This window comes from Pan troglodytes, chromosome 6, assembly GCF_028858775.2.
Source record: "Pan troglodytes isolate AG18354 chromosome 6, NHGRI_mPanTro3-v2.0_pri, whole genome shotgun sequence".
Taxonomy (NCBI): domain Eukaryota; kingdom Metazoa; phylum Chordata; class Mammalia; order Primates; family Hominidae; genus Pan; species Pan troglodytes.
The window spans coordinates 62,133,672-62,144,574 of record NC_072404.2 but is presented as its reverse complement, the minus strand read 5'-3'; the positions used below and the strand labels follow the sequence as shown (position 1 = coordinate 62,144,574).

The following is a 10,903-nucleotide window of genomic DNA, read 5'->3' as shown; positions in this document are numbered from 1 at the left end:
CCCTGGGAACGATTTTGGGGATGGAAAGGCAAGGAACAAGCAAGAAGTCAGTGTTGTTGGCCAGGTGCAGTGGTAGCTTACACCTGCAATCCCAGCACTTTGGGAGGCCAAGTTGGGCAGATCACCTGAGGTCAGGAGTTCAAGACCAGCCTGGCCAACATGGTGAAACCCCATCTCCATTAAAAATACAAAAAAATAGCCAGGCATGGTGGTGCACACCTGTAATCCCAGCTACTCAGGAGACTGAGGCACTAGAATCGCTTGAACCCGGGAGGTGGAGATTGCAGTGAGCTGAGAGCATTCTACTGCACTCCAGCCTGGGTAACAGAGAAAGACTGCTCTCAAAAAAAAAAAAAAAATAGAAGTCACCATTGCTGCAGAGCTGTGCATTCACAGTCCTAGTTAAGTATGACCAGCTCAGGGACCACCCTCGATGTGAACTTGGGGCTCTCTGAAAGCAAGGCTATGCCTTAGGCCTGTCTCTGTGTCCACAGTGCCCAGCTTAGCATCTGGCTTGTAGTAGGTATGCACTCAGTATCTGTTGAATGAATGTTGCACTCTGGTTCCCAGGCAGCCAAGGAGTTCTTGGAGGTAGCGAGGAGAACAGACCTTAAGGACTGTGCTGAAATGTCCCACCTGGGTCTGCTCCTGCCCCTGGGGAGGACATCATCCCATTGGTATATGGCTAAGTTCTGGGTCTCAAGGACACAGGACAGAAAAGGCCTCTCACCTTTTGTTGGTGGTGAAATGTCAATCTCCCCTGAAAGGGAACAAATTTGTGTACAAGTCCAGAGTTTTTTTTGTTTTTGTTTTGTGAGATGGAGTCTTGCTCTGTTGCCAAGGCTGGAGTGCAGTGGCGTGATCTCAGCTCACTGCAACCTCTGCCTCCTGGATTCAAGCAATTCTCCTGACTCAGCCTCTCGAGTAAGCTGGGATTACAGGTGAGTGCCACCATGCCCGGCTAATTTTTGTATTTTTAGTGGAGACAGGGTTTCACCAGGTTGACCAGGCTGGTCTCAAACTCCTTACCTCATGATCCACCTGCCTCGGCCTCCCAAAGTGCTGGGATTACAGGCGTGACCCACTGCGCCCAGCCAAATCCAGAGTTTTATATAGCCTTGGAGCTCTCTTCTAACTTTAAAAGTTACTAGCCAGGCACGGTGGCTCACACCTGTAATCCAAGCACTTTGGGAGGCCGAGGCAGGCAGATCACCTGAGGTCAGGAGTTGGACACTAGCCTGGCCAACATGGTAAAACCCCAACTCTACTGAAAATACATAAATTAGCTGGGTGTGGTAGCACACACCTGTTATCCCCACTACTTGGGAAGCTGCGGCAGAAGAACTGCTTGAACCTGGGAGGTGGAGGTTGCGGTGAGCCAAGATCACACCACTGCACTCCAGCCTGGGTGACAGAGCAAGACTTCATACAAAAAAACAAAAAAACCTAGTAAGTTAAAATTTTTGGTATCTTTTTTTTTTTTTTTTTTGAGACGGAGTCTCGCTCTGTCGCCCAGGCTGGAGTGCAGTGGCGCGATCTCGGCTCACTGCAAGCTCCGCCTCCCGGGTTCACGCCATTCTCCTGCCTCAGCCTCCCGAGTAGCTGGGACTACAGGCACCCGCTACCACGCCCGGCTAATTTTTTGTATTTTTAGTAGAGACGGGGTTTCACCGTGTTAGCCAGGATGGTCTCGATCTCCTGACCTCGTGATCCGCCCGCCTCGGCCTCCCAAAGTGCTGGGATTACAGGCGTGAGCCACCGCGCCCGGCAATTTTTGGTATCTTGATACAGATAGTAAGAACTAGTTCTTAGTGTTGGCGCTGCCTGTGAGAACTGCATTTCCTAGAAAGCCAAGTCTTCCACACTGCTGAACTTTGACTTGCCGAACTTGTCAGCAGGTCATTGAGCATTCAGGAGAGAAGGAAAGGGAGTTCCCTGGCCAGCTGCCTCTCCGTCTGCTTACCAGAGGCTCGTGTATTTACCCAGTTCTCTACAGGCCACAGGAGACAGCCGGTTGCTGGCTTCATTGCTCAAGTCCTGGAATTGTATAGCTGGAATGCCATTTACAGTGAGCCTCCAGAATATCCTCAGCCAGGCGCGGTGGCTCATGCCTGTAATCCCAGCACTTTGGGAGGCCAAGGTGGACAGATTGCTTGAGCCCAGGAGTTTGAGACCAGCCTGGGCAACATGGTGAAACCCTGTCTCTACTAAAAACACAAAAATTAGCCAGGCATGCTGGTGCACACCTGTAATTCCAGCTACTCGGGAGGCTGAGGCAGGAGAATCACTTGAACCCGGAAGGCAGAGGTTGCACTGAGCCGAGATTGTGCCACTGCACTCCAGCTTGAGCAACAGAGTGAGACTCGATCTCAAAGAAAAAAAAAAGAATACCCTCTCAAATCCCTCCTCTGATGATGATCCCCTGGCCAGATTGGATAAGAAATTACAAAAACAGGTGGAGGTGGTGGAGATTGACATTAATAACCCAGCTGGACATGGTGGCTCATACCTGTAATCCCAGCACTTAGGGAGGCCACAGCAGGAGGATCACTTGAGTCCAGGAGTTCTGGACCAGCCTGGGCAACATAGCAAGACCCTGTCTCTGCAAACAATAATATTTAAAAATTAGCCAGGTGTAGTGGAGCATGCCTGTAATCCCAGCAACTCAGGAGGCTGAGGTAGGAGGATTGCTTGAGCCCAGGAGTTCGAGGTGGCAGTGAGCTGTGATACCACTGCACTCCAGCCTGGGTGACAGAGCAAGACCCTGAGAGAAAGAGAGAGAGAGAGAGAAGGAGAGAAAGAGGAGGAATAAAGAGAGGAGGAAGAAAGACCGGTGAAGGCTATTGGAGAAGCTAGGCATCCCCATGGGGGTAGCAAAGGCCATTCTAAAGAGAATGAGAGGGCCAGGCACGGTGGCTCATGCCTGTAATCCCAGCACTTTGGGAGGCCGAGGTGGGTGGATCACCTGAGGTTGGGAGTTTGAGACCAGCCTGGCTAACACAGTGAAACCTGGTCTCTATTAAATATGCAAAATTAGCTGGATGTCGTGGCACATGCCTGTAATCCCAGCTACTTCGGAGGATGAGGCAGGAGAATCGCTTGAACCTGTAAGCGGAGGTTACAGTGAGCCGAGATCATGCTACTGCACTCCAGCCTGGGTGATAAGGAGAGACTCTGTCTCAACAACAACAACAACAAAACAAAAACATATGGGGAGATGGCTGGGACCATCTTGAGACCACAAGGCAACAAGACCAAGGGGAAAAGCCCACATACTGAGGATGGCAGAGCCTATGTCCTCCATGACAGCGTTGAGCCACCATATCTATCCTGGAACCCCCACTTCCAGTCTTACTGATTTGTAAGTCATGTGTCTTTATTTTCTAGGCAGATTTCTGCTACCTGCAGCCTAAAGCATCCCTCACCCCTTCTCAGAACCCCGTGACTGTTGCTGTAACTCCCAATGGAAAATCAACCTAAGTTTAGACATTAGAAATCAAATTATTGCTCATATGGAGGGAATAAGAATCAGGATTGGTCTTAGCCTACAGAGGAATCCCAGCTCAGAGTCCTAACCCCAAGGCCTAGGGGACATAGACAAGGAAAGAAAGAGATATTCTTGCAAGTTCCAGACATCTTCTTTTTTTATTTTGAGACTGAGTTGCTCTGTTGCCAGACTGGAGTGCAGTGGTGCGATCTCGGCTCATTGCAACCTCTGACTCCCTGGTTCAAGCAATCCTCTTGCCTCAGGGTCCCAAGTAGCTGAGATTACAGGCAAGTGCCACCATGCCCAGCTAACTTTTTTTTTTTTTTGGTATTCTTAGTAGAGACAGGGTTTCACCATGTTGGCCAGGATGGTCTCCATCTCCTGACCTCGTGATCCACCCACCTTGGCCTCCCAAAGCGCTAGGATTACAGGCATCAGCTACCTTGCCCGGCCTTAGACATCTTCTAAAACAGGACTCGATGAATTGTGGTAACTCAGTGGGGCTTTAATGCCTGAGATTTTGAGTGTGAGCAAGGGAACTAACTGGAAAAAGTTGATGGCAACTGGAACTAAACTGGCCTAGTGGGAACTAGGCCTTTCAGTTACTCTCTAGCCATCAACCTTAGTGCCACCTTAGTTCTCAGGAATAAGGTGTCCTCAGTTGCCATTCTCTATGTGCATAGCCACCGCCCCCCACCCCACCCCCTCTGCAACTTTGTTCATTCCTCATCTCCCCTGCCTCTCCTCTTTTTTCCTACATTTTCTTTCTGGCTTCTCTCTTTTTTTTTTTTTTTCTTGGGATGGAGTCTCACTCTGTCTCCCAGGCTGGAGTGCAGTGGTGCGATCGTGGCTCACTGCAACCTGCGCATCCCAGGTTCAAGCGATTCTCCTTCCTCAGCCTCCCCAGTAGGTGGGATTACAGGCGTATGCCACCACACCTGGCTAATTTTTGTATTTTTAGTAGAGATGGGGTTTCACCATGTTGGCCAGGCTGGTGTTGAACTCCTGACCTCGTGATCTGCCTGTCTTGGCCTCCCAAAGTGCTGGGATTCTAGGTGTGAGCCACTGCGCCTCTTTCTGGCTTCTCTAAGCAAAGCTAGAAGCCAAAAATCTACAAAACCTAACTCACTTCACTTCTATTAAGAACTCAGTGGGCCGGGCATGATGGCTCATGCCTGTAATACCAGCACTTTGGGAGGCCGAGGTGGGTGGATCACAAGGTCAGGAGTTCGAGACCAGCCTGACCAACATACTGAAACCCTGTCTCTACTAAAAATACAAAAATTAGCCTGGCGTGTTGGCACATGCCTGTAGTCCCAGCTACTTGGGAGGCTGGGGCAGGAGAATCTCTTGAACCTGGGAGGCAGAAGTTGTAGTGAGCCGAGATTGTGCCACTGCACTCCAGCCTAGCTACAGAGCAAGAATCCTTCTCAAAAAACTAACAAAAACAGAACTCAATGGGAGAGTTACTGTAGGGAGAGACAAGGATGTATTGGAAGACTTAGAATGCTGGTTCAAGGCTAAGGAATGAGGTTGGTAGGAGAGAAGCTTTCTTCTGGTCTGACTTTTGCCAAACAACTGTGTGTGTGTGTGTGTGTGTGTGTGTGTGTGTGTGTGTGTGTGTGTTGCTTCAACACAAGAAATATGCCTGATTCTTCCCTTATGGGATAAGAAGCTGAACGTAAGAGCTCTAGCCCGTCCTCTTTAAATCTCTGTTTTTGAAAATATGAAACAAAGAGAAACTGGCATCCTCCTAATGTATCTTAGAAATACCCACTATTTCATTTTACTCAGACCTGGAGAAAAAGCACCCCCAGCCGCATTTTCCCATCTCCAAATAATCTTCAGCATTTGTAGAGATGTGGCCCTGGAAGTTCATCAGATATATGGGGCCCACCTATGAGTGTGTTGTGATGATATTAGAATTTGCAACTGCCAGATTCTGGTACCAAATCCAGCACCTCTCAATGCTGTCCTTCTGCACCCCACATATTGTGTGATGTTTTGAAAGGCAAAGCCAGTGCACCACTGATTTTTGCCTGTTGCTTCATTCCCTCAACAGAGACATAAGGAATGAAAACTTTGATTGGGGTGAAAGAAGCAAAAAAGTTTAAACTCCTACTTTAATGGGATTAATGCTTTAATGTGAATCTTAATAAACCCTGAATTCCTCCAGCAAGTTTCCCTATATGTCACTGAGGATTCTCTGAAATCCAATAAGGAAAAAAACTGGAAGACTTTTTCCCCTTCTTTATCATCAGGGTTTTTCTCCGGGATGAATTAGCCTGATTGGTGCCTGGAAGTTCTCCCATGATCCGTCCAAGCTCATTCCTTTTTTTGTGTGAATTCTCCAATGATGAGAAAGCTAAGCTTGTCCCCAAGTGATTTTCCACACTCATTGTACTCCTAAGACTTCTCTCCAGTGTGGATGATCTCACATTCCGTATTCCCCATGTTTCCCCGAGTTTTCCGTCTTCATTACGTATGACCATTTTAAGTCCCACCTGAATTAGCTGATATTGTCTAAGTATGGAACTCTGATTGAAGGTTCTTCCTCATCCATTATACTCACAAGGCCCCTCTCTGCTACAAAATCCCAGATATCTGATTAGCTCTGGGCACCATCCCAAGCATTTTTACGTCCATTACACACATACGATTTTCCTCCATTGTGAATTCTCTGATGTTGAATGAGCTATACTTTTCCAAAAGCTCTTGCACATTTCTGCATTGATAGACTCTTTGTTGCATGTGAATTAGCTGATGCTGCATTGGAATGTTGACGATGCCTCCCCCATCTCCACGGATTCTCTCCAAAATAAACGTTACAGTGTTCAATAGCATGTGAGCCCCAGGGAAAATTGCCTGTATAAATGACAAAGATGTTCTCTGTGATATAAACACTGTAATATTGAATAAATTCTGAATTCTGTTGCACAACTTGACCATATCATATTTGGAGTTTCTCTCACTTCTAAAACATGTAAATGGAATCACGATTTTTTCTGTATTCATGGCACTCAATAGGATGTGGTCTCTAAAATGGTCCTCTACAATATCCCCATGTTTGTAATGGCCCAAGGGGTTCTTCCTGACTACCACATAAACAAAATCCACTGAAGACCATGGCATTAAAGAGTTTCATTGATGCGAAGCCAGCTATGCCACGTGGGAGATGGAGTTATTACTCACATCAATCTTGCTAACATATTGGAGATGAGGGATTTTTCCAAGATAGTGTTGTGGGCAAGGGGCTAGGATAGGGGGCCTGCTGATTGGTTGGGTGCAGGAGATGAAATCATAGAGAATTAAAGCTGTCCTCTTGCGCTGAGTCAGTTCCTGAGTGGGGGCCACAGGACTGGTTGGCAGGTGGGGACATCCAGTTGTCAGAAATGCAAAAATTTGAAAAGCGCTTTTTCTTTTTCTTTTGAGATGGAGTTTCACTCTTTTTGCCTAGGCTGGAGTGCAATGGTGCAATCTTGGTTCACCACAACATCCACCTCCCAGGTTCAAGTGATTCTCTTGCCTCAGCCTTCCCTAGTAGCTGGGATTACAGGCATGTGCCACCATGCCCGGCTAATTTTGTATTTTTAGTAGAGACAGGATTTCTCCATGTTGGTCAGTTTGGTCTTGAACTCCTGAACTCAGGTTATCCACCTACTTCAGCCTCCCAAAGTGCTGGGATTACAGGCGTGAGCCACCGCACCCAGCCCTGGAAAGCATTTTTTTCTAAGAATACATATAGATTTTCCCCATTCATCAGATTTTTCTTTTCCTTTCTTTTTTTTGTTTAATTTTTATTTTGAGACAGAGTCTTGCTCTGTCACCCAGGCTGGAGTGCAATGGTGAGATCTTGGCTCACTGCAAACTCTGCCTCCCAGATTGTTCAAGTGATTCTCCTGCCTCAGCCTCCTGAGTAGCTGGGATTATAGGCACCTGCCACCATGCCCAGCTAATTTTTGTATTTTTAATAGAGTCGGGGTTTCACCATGTTGTCCAGGCTGGTCTCGAACTCCTGACCTGAGCTGATCCACCCACCTTGGCCCCCCAAAGTGCTGGGATTACAGGCATGAGCCACTGCACCTGGCCTACTCTGCTTTTTCAAAATGCTTGTGGTAAAAACAAGATAGATATGTTGGAGTTAGTGTTTATTTAGAGATTTAAAAATGTCTTCAAGAGGGGTTAAGTGTGGTCAGTTGTGTCTTTATGGCCAAGCACTTAAATTGAAAAAAGATGAAAATCATGTAACATAATCACAAAAGATTGTGCTCACAATGATGTTGGGGATCTCACGAAGGTTCCTTAATATAGACAACATTTTAACCATAGCCATATTTTAAGCAGTCATCTTTTTTCTCTACAATGTATTCCTGGACTGCTTTGTTAAAAAGTCACATTTTCTTTTAATAATTACTGATATCCTGAAGCGGCATCAAACAAATTCTAATTCCAATGAATATCTCATAAAAGCAAAAACATGGCCAGGTGCAGTGGCTCACGCCTATAATCCCAGCACTTTGGGAGGCCGAGGCAGGCGGATCACCTGAGGTCAGGAGTTTGAGACCAGCCTGGCCAACATGATGAAACCTCGTCTCTACTAAAAATACAAAAATTAGCTGGGCGTGGTGGCGGGTGCCTGTAATCCTAGCTACTCGAGAGGCTGAGGCAGGAGAATAGCTTGAAACTGGAAGGTGGAGGTTGCAGTGAGACAAGATCATGCCACTGCACTCCAGCCTGGGCAACAAGAGCAAAACTCCATCTCGAGTTAATGGGTGCAGCACACGAACATGGCACATGTATACATATGTAACAAACCTGCACGTTGTAAAACTTAAAGTATAATAATAATAAAATTTAAAAAAAAATTCTAGTCCAATAACATTCAAAAGAGATTTACTTAGCCAAAAAATCCTAAACAACCCTTTTGTCAATCAAGAGGAGAATAAATAAACTGTGGTATGTTCAGACCAAAACCTCTACTCAACTATAAAAAGGAACCTACTGATGCATGCAGCGTGAGTGAATCTCACATTGTGCTCAGTGAGACGTGTTAAACACAAAAGGGCACATACTGCGTGATTTTAATTACATGAAATTCTAGAACAGGCAAAGTTGACCTATAGAGAGAGCCATCAGATGAGTGGTTGCCTGGAGTGGGGAGTGAAAGGGAGATTGACTGTAAAGGGGAGTGAAGGAGGTGAAAATGTTTTATACCTTTGATAAAAGTCACCTACTTGATATTTCAAATATGTAGAACTTATTGTCCGTAAATTATGTCTCAGTAAAGCCAGTTTATAAAAAAAAAAGGCAAAAACATAACAATGGGGTAGTCTTTAGTAATATACAAGGGTTATACTATGCTTGGAATGCTGTGACTTTGGATACAGATGTCTAACAAGATTGGTTATTTTACAGCCTTCAATGCACTCTGAAGTCCACACAAAACACAAACTATTCTGCTTTTCTGTCCAGTCCAAAAATAGCCCTAGGAAAAAAACTTTTAACATTAACAATGTGCTTCCCTTTTTAGAATTCTGGAGAATCATGGGGAAATTATGTGTCAGATATAGGGCTCTTTTCAAAATCAGCTTTTCAGAGAAAACTGAAATATCCTTTCTCTTTCTTCTGATAAATTTCCCTAAAAGAAACAGAAACACACCAAGTAATCCCACTGATCTTTTTTTTTCTTTTTTTTTTTTTTCTGAGATGCAATCTTGCTCTGTCATTTCAGCTGTTGTGCAGTGACACGATCCCGGCTCCACTGCAACCTCCGCCTCCCAGGTTCAAGTGATTCTCCTGCCTCAGCCTCCTGAGTAGCTGGAATTACAGGCAGTCAACACCAAGCCTGGCTAATTTTTGTATTTTTAGTAGAGACAGGGTTCCACCATGCTGGCCAGGCTGCTCTCAAACTCATGACCTCAGGTGATCCACCCACCTTGGCCTCCCAAAGTGCTGGGATTACAGACATGAGCCACCACGCCCGGCCTCAGTTTCAGCACTTTTTTTTTTTTTTTTTTTTTTTTGTGATGGAGTTTTGCTCTTGTTGCCCAGGCTGGAGTGCCATGGCATGATCTCAGCTCACTGCAACCTCTGCCTCCCAGGTTGAAGCAATTTCCCGCCTCAGCCTCCTGAGTAGCTGGGATTACAGGCGTGTGCCACCATGCCTGGCTAATTTTGTATTTTTAGTAGAGACGGGGCTTTGCCGTGTTGGCCAGGCTGGTCTCGAACTCTGACCTCAAATGATCCACCACCTCAGCCTCCCAAAGTGCTGGGATTGCAGGCGTGAGCCACCTTGACCGGCCAGTTTGAGTGCTTTCTATCAATCCATGTTTGTCTACTGACTCTTCCTCACCTTCATATTGTTAATTGAGTCCATCTAGTGAGTTTTAAATTTTTGTTATTGTATTTTTGTTTTAAAATTTCCATTTGAGGCTAGGTGTTGTGGCTCATGCCTGTAATCCCAGCACTCTGGGAGGCCCGAGGTGGTCGAATCACTTCAATTCAGGAGTTTGCGACCAGCCTGGGTGACATGGCAAGACCGTATCTCTATAAAAAATACAAAAATTGTGCACGCTTTGGTAGCACGTATACTAAAATTGGAAAGATACAGAGAAGATTAGCATGGCCCCTGCACAAAGATGACGTGCAAATTTGTGTTGCGTTCCATATTCGCTTGAACCTGGGACAAGGAGGTTGCAGTGAGCCGAGATCGTGCCAGGGCACTCCAGCCTGGGCAACAAGAGCGAAACTCCGTCTCAAAACCTCAAAACAAAACAAAACAACAAAACAAGGCCGGGTGTAGTGGCTGATGCCTGTAATCCCAGCACTTTGGGAGGCGGAGGCAGGTGGATCACCTGAGGTAAGGGGTTCAAGACCAGCCTGGGCAACATGGTGAAACCCCCGTCTCTACTAAAAATACAAAAATTAGGCCAGGCATGGTGGCTCATGCCTGTATTCCCAGCACTTTGGGAGGCCGAGGTGGGCAGATCACAAGGTCAGGAGCTCGAGACCATCCTGGCTAACACGGTGAAACCTTGTCTCTACTAAAAATACAAAAAATTAGCTGGGCATGGTTGTGGGTGCCTGTAGTCCCAGCTACTCAGGAGGCTGAGGCAGGAGAATCACTTGAACCCAGGAGGTGGAGGTTGCAGTGAGCTGAGATCAGGTCACTGCACTCCAGCCTGGGCGACAGAGCAAGACTCTGTCTCAAAAGAAAAAAAAAAAAGAAAAATTAGCCAGGCGTGGTGGTGGGCGCCTGTAATCCCAGGTACTTGGGAAGCCAAGGCACTAGAATCACTTGAACCAGGGAGGCAGAGGTTGCAGTGAACTAAGATTGTGCCATTGCACTCTAGCCTGGGTGACAGAGTTAGACTCCGTCTCAAAAAACAAAACAAAACAAAAAAAAACTAACAAAAG

General features: G+C 46.3%; 1 non-coding gene across 1 annotated transcript; it reads left to right on the top strand.

The window, feature by feature from the left end:
• Positions 1-10,053: 10,053 nt before the first annotated feature.
• LOC112209834 (U6 spliceosomal RNA) lies at positions 10,054-10,160 on the top strand. The gene has a single exon (XR_002944836.1). It is a non-coding gene; the product is annotated as a U6 spliceosomal RNA (small nuclear RNA).
• Positions 10,161-10,903: the final 743 nt, after the last annotated feature.